Genomic DNA, 10,881 nt, shown 5'->3' on the forward strand with positions numbered 1-10,881 from the left:
CCAGACGTTGCGGGATCCAAGCCGGTGCTGCATAGTCAAGTATCGGCCTTACACAGATTATATAGAGTGTCTCATAAGAGTCTTTAATTATTATCAGTTATTTAATACTGTACTAATGTTTGCAATTTTTGCCAGTTTCCCACATCCAGCCAAAGTTATCTTGCATATATATGTGTCTCTGATGTTTAGTGGTGTGTTGCAAGCAGCTAATGCTTGATGTAGGCGGCCACAATGTAATTCCATGGTTTTGCACGGGCTTGGGGCTTGAACTCTAACAACCATTTCGCAAACCCCCCCACCACCACTCACCACCACTACCACCACCACCCAATCCAGGAGATTCTTAAGGTCTGTCTGTGAGTCTCTGCTCACCTAACTCGGTTTTTGCATTCCTCATTAGTCTTGAAGTTCCTTACTTCCGAGAGGCCTTCTTCGCTTACATCAGTATATTATTAAATATGGTAACGTGTTTAATATTATCAGTCAATAAGTCAAACTGAGTCCCAATGTGATATTGTCAGTCAACTGGGTCCCCCTGTTATAGTGTCGGTCAACTGGGTCCCCCTGTGATAGTGTCAGTCAACTGGGTCCCCATGTGATAGTGTCAGTCAACTGGGTCCCAATGTGATATTGTCAGTCAACTGGGTCCCCATGTGATAGTGTCAGTCAACTGGGTCCCAATGTGATATTGTCAGTCAACTGGGTCCCCCCTGTGATAGTGTCAGTCAACTGGGTCCCCCCTGTGATAGTGTCAGTCAACTGGGTCCCCATGTGATAGTGTCAGTCAACTGGGTCCCCCAGTGATAGTGTCAGTCAACTGGGTCCCCATGTGATAGTGTCAGTCAACTGGGTCCCCCCTGTGATAGTGTCAGTCAACTGGGTCCCCATGTGATAGTGTCAGTCAACTGGGTCCCCCCTGTGATAGTGTCAGTCAACTGGGTCCCCATGTGATAGTGTCAGTCAACTGGGTCCCCATGTGATAGTGTCAGTCAACTGAGTCCCCCCTGTGATAGTGTCAGTCAACTGGGTCCCCATGTGATAGTGTCAGTCAACTGGGTCCCCCTGTGATAGTGTCAGTCAACTGGGTCCCCCTGTGATAGTGTCAGTCAACTGGGTCCCCCTGTGATAGTGTCAGTCAACTGGGTCCCCCCTGTGATAGTGTCAGTCAACTGTGTCCCCCCTGTGATAGTGTCAGTCAACTGGGTCCCCATGTGATAGTGTCAGTCAACTGGGTCCCCCTGTGATAGTGTCAGTCAACTGGGTCCCCATGTGATAGTGTCAGTCAACTTTTCCCCCCTGTGATAGTGTTAGTCAACTGGGTCCCCATGTGATAGTGTCAGTCAACTGGGTCCCCCTGTGATAGTGTCAGTCAACTGGGTCCCCCTGTGATAGTGTCAGTCAACTGGGTCCCCATGTGATAGTGTCAGTCAACTGGGTCCCCCTGTGATAGTGTCAGTCAACTGGGTCCCCCCTGTGATAGTGTCAGTCAACTGGGTCCCCATGTGATAGTGTCAGTAGACACAGTCTCAGTGTGACATGATCAGTCGAGAGGGACTCAGTGTAAGGTTAAGTCCAGAGAGTCAGTGCTCACGGGAGGCAAGTCTCTCTCACCGCGGGTCCAGTGATGACTCCGTCGGTCAGCTAATATGGGAATACTGCGCCTCCGCCACACCTGGCAGACTATACCGGGAAGTTGAGGCTTCAGGTGGCGGGGCTCCTGTCTCCATGGTGACAGTGGGCTCCTGTCTCCATGGTGACAGTGGGCTCCTGTCTCCATGGTGACAGTGGGCTCCTGTCTCCATGGTGACAGTGGGCTCCTGTCTCCATGGTGACAGTGGGCTCCTGTCTCCATGGTGACAGTGGGCTCCTGTCTCCATGGTGACAGTGGGCTCCTGTCTCCATGGTGACAGTGTGCTCCTGTCTCCATGGTGACAGTGGGCTCCTGTCTCCATGGTGACAGTGGGCTCCTGTCTCCATGGTGACAGTAGGCTCCTGTTTCCATGGTGACAGTAGGCTCCTGTTTCCATGGTGACAGTGGGCTCCTGTCTCCATGGTGACAGTGGGCTCCTGTCTCCATGGTGACAGTGGGCTCCTGTCTCCATGGTGACAGTGGGCTCCTGTCTCCATGGTGACAGTGGGCTCCTGTCTCCATGGTGACAGTGGGCTCCTGTCTCCATGGTGACAGTGGGCTCCTGTCTCCATGGTGACAGTGGGCTCCTGTCTCCATGGTGACAGTGGGCTCCTGTTTCCATGGTGACAGTGGGCTCCTGTCTCCATGGTGACAGTGGGCTCCTGTCTCCATGGAGACAGTGAGCACTGTACATAAATGACCAGGATGGGAGAGGGGTGAGGTATTATCCATCCAACAAAGACCATGATAGGACAGGAAGAGGTAATACCCACCTGTAACAGCCAGACATGATAGGCCTCTTCACTCTCTTCCTCCTTCTCCCCATTCTCCTTTCTCCCCTCTCCCTTCCTCCTCCCTTCTCATCCCTTCTCCGCCCCCTTCTATACATGGTTGGAAGTCACACATGTTTTAATTGTTCTCCCCTCCTCTGGACAGCGAGGGCGTACGTGTTACAACTGTTTCGACATAGAGAGAGACCTGTTACATCTCCCCTCTGTAAGCTTTGTTAGAAGTATCCAGTTTTGTGGGAAAACTCTGCCTTCTGGAGTTTTAAAGTTTGTTCATTAGACAAGGGCTTGGGATAATTTGTCATAAGCTTAGGATCCCAGAACCTAGGCCCGGTTCAAATAGATTGGATGTAGGCCTAGAAAAGGGCGAAGCTTCTGTAGTAAGAATAGCCTTAAGGGGTTGACCCGAAACGTCACATTGAAAGACGCAGAAGAAAACATTTTTAGTGTGTTTTCCGCCAGACCACAACATTGTCTGTGAAGGCAGTGGACAAGGTAAATGTCTGTTGAGTTTTACCTGTACAATTTGTATTCCACATACCGTGCTTTCTATAGCAATAGGATGTTACACTAGCTTAGGATTGAATTAATTTGCAATATTAAATAAAGTTACTGGGAATTATCTCCTGTGTATTGTATATATATTTTTCCCTTAATAATTTCTGAGACAGAGTTCTTGAATTGTTTTGGACATTACCTGTGATCTTATTAGCATTGAATGAAAGCATATATTGTCCCTCTGTAATTAATGAAGCCAAGTTAGAGGGATAATTCCCTAAGCACTCGGTGCTAGTTGACTAGTCTTCGCCCGAATCAATTGGCTTAATTATTAAAGTTCTAGGATGAGTGGTGGGGCCATTTATATGTTACCATCTAGCTCTGTAATAGAGTGTAGACATACCTTTAACATCTTGGTCATTTCTCCCCCTTCCCCATGAAAACTGGTGTGAGTATGTTCCACTGTGAGGGCGGACTCTCCTGGTTCTTAGGGGGCTAAGAACTCGATGCCAGTTAGGGTGACAAGTTTATAGTGACCATTACAGTGAGCCTAAACATTGTTGTTACAGCAGTGACATCGGTGGTCGTTACTCTGGTGACATCACGAGTGTTACAGTAGTAGTAGCAGTGATTGGTATAACCGTTACCAGTGAACATCACCAATTGTTACCCACCCAACACTGAACAGGATGGACGAGCGAGGAAATATTACCCACTCAACACAGATCAGTAATATAGGGGGAGGCGGTATTTCCCATCCAACAACGACCAGGATGAGAGAGAGAGGAGCTATTACCCACAACATTAGACAAGTGTGGGAGAAGGATGAGATATTACCCTCACAACATAGACCAGGATGAGAGAGAGAGGAGATATTACTCACCAAACACACATCAGGATGGGAGAGGAAGGAGATATTCAATATGTGAAAGACTGAAGGAAGGTGGTCAATATGTGGAGGACTGAAGGAAGGTGCTCAATATCTGAAGAACTGAAGGAAGGTGCTCAATATGTGAAGAACTGAAGGAAGGTGCTCAATATATGAAGAAATTAAGGAAGGTGCTCAATATGTGAACGACTGAAGGAGGAGGAGTGGCCCTACTGATAAGGAAGGACTAGAGTTTGGAAGAGATTTATATTCTAGGCTGTGAAGGATTCAGAGACTACATAACAGGAACTATGACTATGGGAGGACGTAAGATAATAGTGGCCGTCATTTACAATTTTCCATCAAATGACAGAAGACCCAGACAGGAGTTCGATAGGAACAACATGGCAGCCATTAATATAATAGAGAGAGCAGCTTCAGTTGCCTGCAGAACTGTATCCAGACTCTTAATCATGGCGGACTTCAACTACGGAAAGATGGAACCACATGGAGGTGCAGATACATGGAGAGCTAAACTCTTGGAAGTGGCAACAAGGAACTTTCTGGGCCAACATGTCAAGAGACCCACAAGAATGAGAGGCAATGACAAACCAGTTAGACTCGACCTGATATTCACCATGAATGAATCAGATATAAGGGAAGTCAAATTTGAAGCCTCCTTGGGAATGAGTGACCTCAGCGTATTGACATTTGAGTATCTGGTAGAGGTAGGGATAACCTATCCAAAGAATAGATCGGAAAGGAAAGGGCTGAATTCCTGAGGTGGAAAATATATCGAGATGAGGAACTTCCAAATGGGAACACCCTGGGAAACAGAACTCAGAGAAAGGACTGTACAAGATATGATGGACTACGTCACCCAGAAGTGTCAGGAAACTGCAGACAGGTTTTTCCCGGCCCAAAAGGAGAAATATTATAAGCAACAGAAGACTCTATGGTTCAATCAGGAATGTAAAGTAGCAATCAATTGAGTACATGAACATGGATAACCTACAGAAATAACAGAACACCAGAGAGCAGAGAGTGATACCAGAGGGCAAGGAATGAGGCTTCTCTCACTCTCTCCTCAGAGTGAGGAGAGAAGCAGAAAGACAGTGTGAAAATGACATTGCGAGTAAAGACAAGACCCAACCAAAACTGCTCCACATCCACATCACGATGAAAAGAGCAGTGAAGGAACATGTGATGAAACTGAGAAAAGGGGAGAACAGATACACAAAGAATGACAAGAAGGTGCGTGAAGAACTCAACAAGAGACTCCAGGAGGTCTTCACCACAGCGAGGAGAAGCCCCTGTACTAAGAGAGGAGGCGACAAGCAAAGCAACCATGGAGGAATTTGAGCTCACAAGTGATGAGGTAAAAAGGAATCTGTTGGAGCTGAATGTAACAAAGGCTGTTGGGCCTGACAGAATATCACCGTGGATACTAAAAGAAGGCGCAGAAGCACTAAGTGCGTCACTCTCTCTATGGTGTATAACAGATCAATGGAGACAGAAGACCTACAGGAAAGCTGGGAGAAAGCTAATGTAGTCCCAATATACAAAAAAGGTGACAGGCAAGAGGCACTGAATTACAGGCCAGTTTCCCTAACTTGTACACCATGCAAGGTGATGGAGAAGATCGTGAGGAAAAGGCTCCAAGAACATTTGGAGGGTAAGCACTTTGTAACACACCACCAGCATGGATTCAGGGATGGTAATCGCGCCTCACACGCTTTATATAATTCTATGACCAGGCGACAAAAGTTTGGCAAGAAAGGGAAAGGTGGGCAGACTGCATTTTTTTGGATTGTCAGAAAAGCTCTAGACACAGTAGCCCATAAAAGGTTGATAAAAACCTTGGAGCAACAGGCAGGAGTAAAAGGTAAGGTGCTCCAGTGGATAAGGGAGTATCTAAGCAACAGGAAAAAGCGAGTAACTGTGAGGGGGGGAGACATCAGAGTGGTGAGATGTCACCAGCGGAGTCCCACAGAGCTCTGTACTTGGACCATCCTGTTTCTAATATATGTAAACGATCTTCCAGAGGGTATAGACTCGTTCATCTTAATGTTTGCTGATAATGCCAAAATTATGAGAAGAATCAAAACAGATGAAGATAGACAGAGACTACAGGACGACCTGGACAAACTGGAGGAATGGTCTAGAAAATGGCTACTAAAGTTCAACTTAGGAAAGTGTAAAGCAATGAAATTAGGCGAAGGGAACAGAAGGCTGAACACAAGGTACCATCTGGGAGGTGAAATCCTGCAAGAGTTAGAGAGAAAGATCTGGGGGTTGATATCACACCGAACCTGTCTCCAGAAACCCACATCAAAAGGATATTATCAGCAGCATATGCAAGATTGGCCACCTACTACACATATTTCTCTACACGTACTCATCCCCAAGATACAACCCTCAACATCCGACTAACTCTCACTATTTACTGCTAAGTGAACAGGCATATCAGGTGAAAGAAACTGCCTATTTGTTTCTGCAGCGGCCAGAAATGGAACCTGTGTCTATTACCTGAAAATTGTAAACACTGTCCGCTGTGTGTAAACACCTATTTGTGCCTGCAGGATCGAGCTCTAGCTCTCGGACCCCATTTTCCCAGCCGTTGGCTATCTAAGGTCAGCGGCCTTAGATAGCCGGTCTATAGACTCCGGTCTATTTCCCTATCATACCTGCTTTTAAAGTTATGAATGTAGTTAGCCCTTACAACCTGCTCAATTAGGTCATTCCATTTACTCACTTCCCGCACGCTAAAAGAAAACTTTCTAGCATCTTTATGACACATCTGAGTCTCAAGCTTCCGCCCGTGCACCCTTGTTCTGTTGTTATTCATTGCAAATATTTTCTCTCTTTCCACCTTGTCAATATCTCTAAGTATTGTATACGTCTGTATCATGTCCCCCCTCGCTCCTCCTTTCTAACATCGTCAGGTTATTCCCTTCAGCCTCTCTTCATACCTCATCCTTCTCAGCTCTGGGACGAGTCTCGTTGCAAACCTTTGCACATTTTCGAGATTCCTTATGTGTTTTTTAAGATGGGGCTCCAGGATGGGGCGGTATATTCTAAGACTGACCTCACATAGGCGGTATACAGTGATCTTAAAGGCTCCTTTTTGAAGTATCTGAAGGCTGTTCTGACTTTTGCCAGAGTAGAGTATGCGGCTGACGTTATTCTATTTATATGAGCCTCTGGAGTTAGGTTTGGTGTTATGTCCACTCAAAGGTCTTTTTCCCTAGACGTGATAGGGAGGGATTTTTCTTTCATCGCTAGTGCCTTTCGGTCACCTGTCCCCATTTCCATCACCTTGCACTTGTTAGTGTTGAGCTCTAGCAGCCATTTCTCGGATCAGCTCTGCATCCTGTTCAAGTCATCCTGGAGAATCTTACAATCCTCATCTGTCTCAACCCTCCTCATTAGTTTTGCATCATCTACAAACACTGACATAAAAGTCTCGACTCCTGCAGTCAAGTCATTTACATAGATGAGGAATAGTATGGGACCCAGCACCGATCCTTCAGGCACCCCGCTTGTTATTCTACGCCAGTCTGACTCCTCGCCCCTCACTGTCACTCTCGGACACCTGTCTGTCAGGTAATTCCTCACTCATGATAGTGCGTTTCCGTCTACTCCCGCCTGCCTCTCAAATTGGTACAGTAGCCTTCTGTGTGGTACTGTTTCAAGTGCTTATTGGCAGTCCAGAAATGTGCATTCTGCCCAGTCTTTTCTGTCTTGCCATATTTTCGTCACCTTATCATAAAACTCTAGGAGGTTCGTTAGGCATGATTTTCCCTGCTCTAAAGCTGTGTTGTTGTTTACTTACAAACCTAATTCTTTCTAGGTGTACAACTAGTCTTACCCTTATAATTCTTTCAAGTACCTAGCAAGGGATGCTGGTGAGCGACACTGGTCTGTAGTTAAGTGTCTGTTCTCTATCTCCTTTCTTGTAGATTGGCACATTTGCCTTCTTCCAGCAGCTTGCCAATTTCACCTGTGTAAATGACTCATTATAGATTAGTGCTAGAGGTACGATGGGGGTCTGTGCTGCTTCTTTTAACATCCATGATGATATTCTCCCTGACCCAGTAGCATTAGTTACATCCAGTGATGTTAGCTATATTCTTACTTCCTCTGCTGTTACCTCAATATTTAGGGCTACATCACGGGCTGCTTCCTCACCTAGCTCTGGCAGCTGTTCAGGTTCAGTAGTGAACACTCCATGAAAGGTGGCATTGAGCTCCTCACAAATTTCTTTATCATTTTTCTGTAGACTTGTGTCCCGTTTTTCTTAACCTGGTCACTTGGATAAGTTCACTGTCATTTTCCTTCTTATATGGCTATGTAGGAGCTCCGGTGTTCTCTTTGCTTTGGTGGCAATATCATTTCCATAGTTTCTCTCTGCCAGTCTTCTTGTGTTTGTGTTGTCGTTCTTGGCCCTGTTGCATCTATTCCGGTCCTTTGTCTTCTGTATTTCCTCCACTCCCTCCTGCTTTTTGCTTCTGCTTCCTGGCACTGTCTATTGAACCACGAGTTATTATATGTTCTCTAGGTTTTCCATTAATGGTGGTATGAATCTCTCTCCTGCCACTGTGCACCTCAGTGTTACTTGGTCCATCATTTCCTGGACCGTTTTACTAGGAGTGCAACTCCTTCCCCTTGTTTTTGTTGTCTTTCTTGTCTCATCACTTGGACTCCTCCTGGGAATATTGTATTGGAGATCATGTAAAATATTTTCGTTTCCACAATTGCAATTGCAATCAAATCTGGATCATTTTCACTTACTCTTTCTTTAATTTCCTCTGTTTTGTTTGTAACTCCGTCGGCGTTCGGGCATCACATCTTCAGGCTCTTCCTGGACGCCCTATTCCGAGAGACATCAGTGTCAGGGCGTGGGTGGGTGGGGGATGTGGGAGAGTCACGGGCTGAGTGGGGGGTCAGGGAGTAAGTGGGAGTCAGGGAGTGCTTGAGGGTCAGGAAGAGGGCAGGGAATGAGAAGTGGATGGGGGGTCGTGGAGTGGGTAGGGGTCAGAGAGTGAGTGGGGAAGTTAGGGACTGGTGGGGGATAGGGAGTAGACGGGGTTCTGGGAGCGGGCGGGGGTCAGAGATTGGGCAGGGGTAAGGAAGTTGGTGGGAGTCACTCAGTGGGTGGGGTTCAGGGAACAGTTGGGGAACATCGTAATTACAATTATTACTTAACCTATTATAGGGATAGGTTAAGTAATAATTGTAATTACGAAGCAATAAGATGCTTATCTTAACATACTAAGAAGGTTAGGTAAGGTCGGTGTTTTCTAAGAAGCTTTTCAAGGTAAACTAGTATGTTTAGTATGTCACATATGCACGTATTTAATAAGTCAATATTAACTGTAAGAAAGTGCGAGAACGGGTTGCTCTCTGACTTTTGAAGAATTTCATCTCCCAAATGATACCTTGTATCTGGCCTCCTGCTCCCTACACCTATCTTCATCACACTACATTTCGTGTGTGTATTCACCAAGTTGTATTCTCCTAGTTGTTCTTGCGGTGGTTGAGCTCTGCTCTTTCGGCCCGCCTCTCAACTGTTAATCATTCAACTGTATCTAACTACTAATTAACTTATCCCCCCCCCACACACACACCCAGGAAGCAGCTCCGTAACAACTGTCTAACTACCAGGTGCCTATTTACTGCTGGGTAACAGGGGCATCAGGGTGAAAGAAGCCTTACCCATTTCTTTCTGCCTGGTCTGGGAATCGAACCCGGGTCACAGAATTGCGAGTCCTGCGCGCTGTCCGCTCAGGTACCGGACCCCCTGTGTGTGTGTTCTACAGGATACGTTGTCACAATAATAAACATCCGCTTCAGTCTTGACAACACCTGATTTACAACCAATCTATCCCACCTATCCCCATCTGCCCCCATCTGTCTCCACCCGTCCCCACCTGTCCCCATCTGCCCCACCTGTCCCTACCTGTCTCCACCTGTTCCCACCCGTCCCCACCTGTCCCTACCCGTCCCCATCTGCCCCACCTGTCCCCATCTGTCCCCCATCTACCCCACATGTCTCCACCTGTCCCTAACCGTCCCCACCTGTCCCCACCCGTCCCCACCTGTCCCTACCCGTCCCCACCTGTCCCTACCCGTCCTCACCCGTCCCCATCTATCCCCACCCGTCCCCACCTGTCCCTACCCGTCCCCACCTGTCCCCACCCGTCCCCACCTGTCCTTACCCGTCCCCACCCGTCCCTACCCGTCTCCACCCGTCCCCACCTGTCCCCACCCGTCCCCACCTGTCCCCACCCGTCCCCACCTGTCCCTACCCGTCCCCACCTGTCCCCACCCGTCCCCACCTGTCCCCACCCGTCCCCACCTGTCCCCACCCGTCCCCACCTGTCCCTACCCGTCCCCACCTGTCCCTACCCGTCCCCACCTGTCCCCACCCGTCCCCACCTGTCCCCACCCGTCCCCACCTGTCCCCACCCGTCCCCACCTGTCCCTACCCGTCCCCACCTGTCCCCACCCGTCCCCACCTGTCCCCACCCGTCCCCACCTGTCCCCACCCGTCCCCACCTGTCCCCACCCGTCCCCACCTGTCCCCACCCGTCCCCACCTGTCCCCACCCGTCCCCACCTGTCCCCACCCGTCCCCACCTGTCCCTACCCGTCCCCACCTGTCCCTACCCGTCCCCACCTGTCCCCACCCGTCCCCACCTGTCCCTACCCGTCCCCACCTGTCCCTACCCGTCCCCACCTGTCGCACTTACTCTCCAAATGAAGAGGGAATTCCCAGTGTGGGAGCTCTGGGAAGGATGTTTACAAACCAGAGTATTATTTTTTTAGATTAATTTATTTCCGAGTGACTTATCTCAACCGGTAATCTGGTATATTTGTGGCTACAGTTTTATTATTTATAATTATATATATATATATATATATATATATATATATATATATATATATATATATATATATATATATATATATATATATATATATATATATATATATATATATATATATATATATATATATATATATATATATATGTCGTACGTAGTAGCTACAACGCACTTCTCAGCCTACTATGCAAGGCCCGATTTGTCTAAT

Source organism: Procambarus clarkii, chromosome 78 (assembly GCF_040958095.1).
Source record: "Procambarus clarkii isolate CNS0578487 chromosome 78, FALCON_Pclarkii_2.0, whole genome shotgun sequence".
Lineage (NCBI taxonomy): Eukaryota > Metazoa > Arthropoda > Malacostraca > Decapoda > Cambaridae > Procambarus > Procambarus clarkii.